Raw genomic sequence first — 7,415 nt, 5'->3', positions numbered from 1 at the left:
GCCCATTTTGGGCGTTCAACGCCCATTTGTTGCCCATTTCTGGCATTGAACACCAGAACCATGCTTGTTCTGGGCGTTCAGCGCCAGCTCTTCTCCAGGGTGCAATTCTGGCGTTCAGCGCCCAGATGCTTCCCATTTTGGGTGTTCAGCGCCCAGATACTGCCCCTTTTGGGCGTTCAGCGCCAGAACCATGCTCTGTTCTGGCGTTGAACGCCAGACAGGTGCTTCCTCCAGGGTGTGATTTTTTTCCGCTATTTTTTATTCTGTTTGTAAATTTTTCGTTTGTTTTGTGACTCCACATGATCATGAACCTAAGAAAACATGAAAAACAAAAATAAAATTAGATAAATAAACATTGGGTTACCTCCCAACAAGCGCTTCTTTAATGTCAATAGCTTGATAGTGGGTTCTCATGGAGCCTCACAGATGTGCAGAGCTTTGTTGAGACCTCCCAACACCAAACTTAGAGTTTGGATATGGGGATTTGACACCAAACTTAGAGTTTGGTTGTGGCCTCCCAACACCAAACTTAGAGTTTGACTGTGGGGGCTTTGGTTGACTTTGCTTTGAGAGAAGCTTTTTCTGCTTCCTCTCCATGGATGCAGAGAGAGATCCTTGAGTTGTAAACACAAGGTTGTCCTTATTTAATTGAAGGATTAATTCTCCTCTGTCCACATCAATCACAGCTCTTGCTGTGGCTAGGAAAGGTCTTCCTAGGATGATGGATTCATCCTCTTCCTTTCCAGTATCCAGGACTATGAAATCAGCAGGGATGTAAAGGCCTACAACCTTTACTAACACGTCCTCTACTTGTTCATAAGCCTGTTTTCTTGAATTGTCTGCCATCTCTAATGAGATTTTAGCAGCTTGCACCCTATAGATTCCCAGTTTCTCTATTACAGAGAGGGGCATGAGGTTTATTCCTGAACCAAGGTCACATAGAGCCTTAAAGATCATGGTGCCTATGGTACAAGGTATTATGAACTTTCCAGGATCCTGTCTCTTCTGAGGCAATGTCAGTTGATCCAGATTACTTAGTTCATTGGTGAACAAGGGAGGTTCATCTTCCCAAGTTTCAATACCAAATAATTTGGCATTTAGCTTCATGATTGCACCAAGGAACTTGGCAGCTTGCTCTTTAGTAACATCCTCATTCTCTTCAGAAGAGGAATACTCATTAGAGCTCATGAATGGCATAAGGAGGTTCAATGGAATCTCTATGGTCTCTAGATGAGCCTCAGAGTCCTTTGGTTCCTCAGAGGGAAGCTCCTTATTGATCACTGGACGTCCCAGGAGGTCTTCTTCCTTGGAATTCACGTCCTTCTCCTCTCTTGTGGGTTCGGCCATGGTAATTAATTCAATGGCCTTGCACTCTCCTTTTGGATTCTCTTCTGCATTACTTGGGAGAGTACTGGGAGGGATTTCAGTGATCCTTTTACTCAGCTGGCCCACTTGTGCTTCCAAATTTCTAATGGAAGACCTTGTTTCATTCATGAAACTCACAGTGGCCTTAGATAGATCAGAGACTAAGTTTGCTAAATTAGAGGTACTTTGTTCAGAGTTCTTTGTCTGTTGCTGAATGGATGGTGGAAAAGGCTTGTTATTGCTAAACCTGTTTCTTCCACCATTATTAAAGCCTTGTTGAGGCCTTTGATCCTTCCATGAGAGATTTGGATGATTTCTCCATGATGGATTATAGGTGTTTCCATATGGTTCACCCATGTAATTTATCTCTGCTATTGCAGAGTTCTCAGGATCATAAGCTTCTTCTTCATAAGAAGCCTCTTGAGTACTATTGGATGCAGCTTGCATTCCAGTCAGACTCTGAGAAATCATATTGACTTGCTGAGTCAATATTTTTTCTGAGCCAATATGGCATTCAGAGTATCAATTTCAAGAACTCCCTTCTTCATAGGCGTCCCATTACTCACAGGATTCCTCTCAGAAGTGTACATAAAATGGTTATTAGCAACCATGTCAATGAGTTCTTGAGCTTCTGCAGGCATTTTCTTTAGGTGAATGGATCCACCTGCAGAAGTATCCAATGACATCTTTGATAGCTCAGATAAACCATCATAGAATATATCCAGGATGGTCCATTCTGAAAGCATGTCAGAAGGACACTTTTTGGTCAGCTGCTTGTATCTTTCCCAAGCTTCATAGAGGGATTCACCTTCTTTCTGTCTGAAGGTTTGAACATCAGCTCTAAGCTTGCTCAGCTTTTGAGGAGGAAAGAACTTGGCTAAGAAAGCCGTGACCAGCTTATCCCAAGAGTTCAGGCTGTCTTTGGGTTGAGAGTCCAGCCATATTCTAGCTCTGTCTCTTACAGCAAAAGGGAAAAGCATGAGCCTGTAGACTTCAGGATCTACTCCATTAGTCTTAATAGTATCACAGATCTGCAAGAATTCAGTTAAGAACTGAAAAGGATCTTCAGATGGAAGTCCATGAAACTTGCAGTTCTGCTGCATCAGAGAAACTAGCTGAGGTTTCAGCTCAAAATTATTTGCTCCAATGGTAGGAATGGAGATGCTTCTTCCATGTAAATTGGAATTAGGTGCAGTAAAGTCACCAAGCATTCTCCTTGCATTATTGTTGTTGGGTTCGGCTGCCATCTCCTTTACTTGTTCGAAATTTTCAATAAGGTTGTCTCTGGATTGTTGTAATTTAGCTTCTCTTAGTTTTCTCTTCAGAGTCCTTTCAGGTTCTGGATCAGCTTCAACAAGAATGTCTTTTTCTTTGTCCATGCTCATAAGAAAGAGAAGAGAAAAAGAAAAGAAGAGGAATCCTCTATGTCACAGTAAAGAGGTTCCTTATTGTTAGTAGATGAATAAATAAATAGTGTTTTTGAAAAAAGTTAGTAGTTTTTCAAAAATTCAAATAAAAAATAAAATAATTAGTCTAATTAAAAAGAAATTTTGAAAAAGAGGGAAGATTTTTTCAAAAATTAGAGAGAGAGAGTTAGTTAGGTAGTTTTGAAAAAGGTAAGAAACAAACAAAAAGTTAGTTAGTTAGTTGAAACAAATTTTGAAAAGATAAAAAGTTAGGAGGTTAGAAAAGATATTTTGCAATCACTTTTTCTTGAAAAAGGTAAGATAAGAAGATATTTTTGAAAAGATATGATAGAAATTAGTTTTTGAAAAAGATTTGATTTTTAAAATCTCAATTAATGACTTGATTCACAAGAAATCACAAGATATGATTCTAGAACTTAAAGTTTGAATCTTTCTTAACAAGTAAGTAACAAACTTGAAATTTTTGAATCAAAACATGAATTGATGATGTTATTTTCGAAAATATGATGTAAAATTAAGAAAAAGATTTTTGAAAAATATTTTTGAAATTTTCGAAAATAACTAAAAAAAATTGAAAAAAAGATTTGATTTTTGAAAAAGATTTTGAAAAAGATAAGATTTTTTTAAATTAAAAATTTGATTTGACTCATAAAAACAACTAGATTTTAAACATTTTTTAAAAAGTCAAATCTAATTTTCGAAATTTTAAGAGAGAAAAAGGGAAAGATATTTTTTTTTATTTTTGAATTTTTATGATGAGAGAGAAAAACAAAAAAAATGATGCAATGCATGAAAGTTATGGATCAAAACAATGAATGCATGCAAGAATGCTATGAATGTCAAGATGAACACCAAGAACACTATGAAGATCATGATGAACATCAAGAACACATTTTTGAAAAAAATTTTAATGCAAAGAAAACATGCAAGACACCAAACTTAGAATTCTTTAATGCTTAGACATAAAGAATTCAGGAATGCATATGAAAAACAAGAAAAGACACAAAACATGCAAATGCAAAGATCAAACAAGAAGACTTACCAAGAACAACTTGAAGATCATGAAGAACACTATGAATGCATGAATTTTCGAAAAATGCAAAATAGATATGCAATTGACACCAAACTTATAACATGACACATGACTCAAACATGAAACATGAAAAATATTTTTGATTTTTATGATTTTATGATTTTTTTGTATTTTATTTTAAATTTTTTTTAGAAAATTATTTGAAAAACAAAAATAAGGATTCCAAAATTTTTAATATGAATTCCAGGAATCTTATGCTCTTTAGTCTAAAGCTCCAATCAAAGGGTCAGGCATGGCTTAATAGCCAGCCAAGCTTTAGTATGTAACTCAGACATGACACGCCTAACATGCCCTACAGTCGTGGCTTTACAGCCAACCAGGCTTCAACATGCTTTATGAAACACTAGAATTCATTCTTAAAAATTCTAAAGAAAAATATATTTTTGAAAACATTTTTTTTTATTTTTTTATTTTTTTTTTCGAAAACAAAGGAGAAAATTTTGAAAGATTTTTGAAAACTTTTTTCGAAAAGAAAACAAAAAGAAAGTTACCTAATCTGAGCAACAAGATGAACCGTCAGTTGTCCAAACTCGAAAAATCCCCGGCAACGGTGCCAAAAACTTGGTATGCGAAATTGTTACTCAGGTTGTGAATTATTGTTCGAAATTGATTCCCTGGAGATGGCACCAAAAACGGATGCACAGAACCATGGTCTAAACATATCTTCACAACTTCGCATAACTAACCAGCAAGTGCACTGGGTCGTCCAAGTAATAAACCTTACGTGATTAAGGGTCGATCCCACGGAGTTTGTTGGTATGAAGCAAGCTATGGTCACCTTGTAAATCTCAGTCAGGCGGATATAAAATAGTTATGGAGTTTTTGAAATTAATACTAAAATAAGGATAGAAATACTTATGTAAATCATTGGTGAGAATTTCAGATAAGCGTATGGAGATGCATTCATTCCTCTGAACCTCTGCTTTCCTGCTGTCTTCATCCAATCAGTCTTACTCCTTTCTATGGCTGGCTTTGTGTAAGGATGTCACCGGTGCCAATGACTATTTTCAATCCTCTCGGGAAAATGGTCCAAATGCTCTGTCACAGCACGGCTAATCGTCTGGAGGCATCACCCTTGTCGTTGGTTGCATCCTATTCCTCTCTATGAAAATGGTCCGATGCGCTGTCACTGCATGGCTAATCATCTTGGAGGTTCTCGATCATACTGGAATAGAATTTACTATCCTTTTGCGTCTGTCACTACGCCCAGCACTCGCGAGTTTGGAGTTCGTCACAGTCATTCAATCCCAGAGTCCTACTCGGAATACCACGGACAAGGTTTAGACTTTCCGGACACTCATGAATGCCGCCATCAATCTAGCTTATACCACGAAGATTCTTATTAAGAGATCTAAGAGATACTCATTCAATCTAATGTAGAACGGAAGTGGTTGTCAGGCACGCGTTCATAGGGAATGATGATGATTGTCACGTTCATCACATTCAGGTTGAAGTGCAAATGAATATCTTAGAAGCGAAATAAGATGAATTGAATAGAAAACAGTAGTACTTTGCATTAATCTTTGAGGAACAGTAGAGCTCCACACCTTAATCTATGGAGTGCAGAAACTGTACCGTTGAAAATACATAAGTAATGAAGGTCCAGGCATGGCCAAATGGCCAGCCCCCAAATGTGATAAATGGATCAAAAATACAATCCAGGATGTCTAATACAATAGTAAAAAGTCCTATTTATAATAAACTAGCTACTAGGCTTTACAGAAGTAAGTAATTGATGCATAAATCCACTTCCGGGGCCCACTTGGTGTGTGCTTGTGCTGAGCTTGAAGTCTACACGTGGAGAGGTCATTCTTGGAGTTGAACGCCAGCTTTTGTGCCAATTTGGGCGTTGAACTCCACTTTGCAACTTGTTTCTGGCACTGGACGCCAGAATTGGGCAGAGAGCTGGTGTTGAACGCCAGTTTGCGTCATCTAAACTTGGTTGAAATATGGATTATTATATATTTCTGGAAAGCCCTGGATATCTTTCCAATGCAATTGGAAGCGCGCCATTTTGAGTTCTGTAGCTCCAGAAAATCCATTTTGAGTGCAGGGAGGTCAGAATCTAACAGCATCAGTAGTCCTTCTTCAACCTCTGAATCTGATTTTTGCTCAAGTCCCTCAATTTCAGCAAGAAAATACCTGAAATCACAGAAAAACACACAAACTCATAGTAAAGTCCAGAAATGTGAATTCAACATAAAAACTAATGAAAACATCCCTAAAAGTAACTAGATCCTACTAAAAACATACTAAAAACAATGCCAAAAAGCGTATAAATTATCCGCTCATCACCAGCCCATCTGGGAAAACCCTTGGTTGATGAACAAGGAAATAAGCAGTTGTCACAACTCAAGGAAAAGTTGGAGGAACCTAAACCACCAGAGACATGTGAAGACAACAACAAAATTCCCTTAGAAGAAGCAGTCACCGAGAGCAAGGCAACATCAAAAGGGACAAGGAAGAAGGTACCAAGGGGGTGGAGGAACAAGAAGATCCCTACGGAAGGCTTCTCTCCAGGGGATAAAGTGATCTCAGCTTACTTCCCAGATATCCCCCCTAATCTCCCAACTGTACCATGTCAGTTACCTAAGGTCTTCACTATCAACAGAGTTCTCTCCTTGGAGCATGTAGAGATCATTGATACAACCAATGGATATAAGTCCAAGGCAAGAGGGGAGGACTTGAAGCATTATCAACCTCCCTGATGAAGGAGAAACGTCAAGCTAGTGACGCTAAAGAAGCGCTTCATGGGAGGCAACCCATGTTTTATGGGCTTTTACTAGTGAATAAGTCAATATTCATGAATTCTAACCCAAACTTGACAAAAACTTGGTGAAATCCTTAATACGCAGTATATAGTGAAGAACAAGTTTGGTGTTCAAAACAAGCCAAGAAAGCATGAATGCAACTGAGAGCATGCTAATCTTGGAGCTTTGAACAGAACTTTTCATCACAGTGCTACAAACTAAGTTTGGTGTCACCCCATGGTGGCACCAATGTGCATATAAGGATACACAGTTAGTTAGTTAGTTGGACTTCATGAATAAACAATCTAATCCTTTCTTCCCTTTATTATTCTAGCCGTAAAAGTTAATTTGATTTTTTTACTTTTCTTATTTGATCTTTATAGGGAAAGGAAAGGAGCATTGAAGGAGATTGATTAGACAATTAAATGAGAAAGGTTCGGCCACTTCATGAAGAGGGTACTACACACGTGCCTCAAGGGGGAATGCGTTGGGAATGGTTGCCATGCAACATTGGAAGAAGAACAAATTTGGAAACTGAACCAACTCCATCATAAAGTTGGTAATCGTCGTGCTTATTCCATACAAAACCCCATCCGTTCATCATACACCAACCCCATCAATCCACACCTTTCATCTCTTCCTCACCTCCCTATATAAGTGAGTCCTAGTGCATACTTACCCTTTACACTCAAATTCCCACTCTTCACACCTCTCCATTTCGGATTCCCTTTCACTCCCTTCATTGCATTCAACTCTAAACAACCAAAAGTCTCCACACCC

The 7,415-nt window shown here is 38.1% G+C and overlaps 1 non-coding gene across 1 annotated transcript; it reads left to right on the top strand.

The window, feature by feature from the left end:
- Nucleotides 1-2,105: 2,105 nt before the first annotated feature.
- On the top strand, nt 2,106-2,213 carry LOC148577665 (small nucleolar RNA R71). The gene has a single exon (XR_015903562.1). It is a non-coding gene; the product is annotated as a small nucleolar RNA R71 (small nucleolar RNA).
- Nucleotides 2,214-7,415: the final 5,202 nt, after the last annotated feature.

The sequence above is a fragment of the Arachis ipaensis genome, chromosome B1, assembly GCF_059453495.1.
Source record: "Arachis ipaensis isolate K30076 ecotype BB chromosome B1, ASM5945349v1, whole genome shotgun sequence".
NCBI lineage: Eukaryota > Viridiplantae > Streptophyta > Magnoliopsida > Fabales > Fabaceae > Arachis > Arachis ipaensis.
This window is presented reverse-complemented; position numbering and strand designations above follow the sequence as displayed.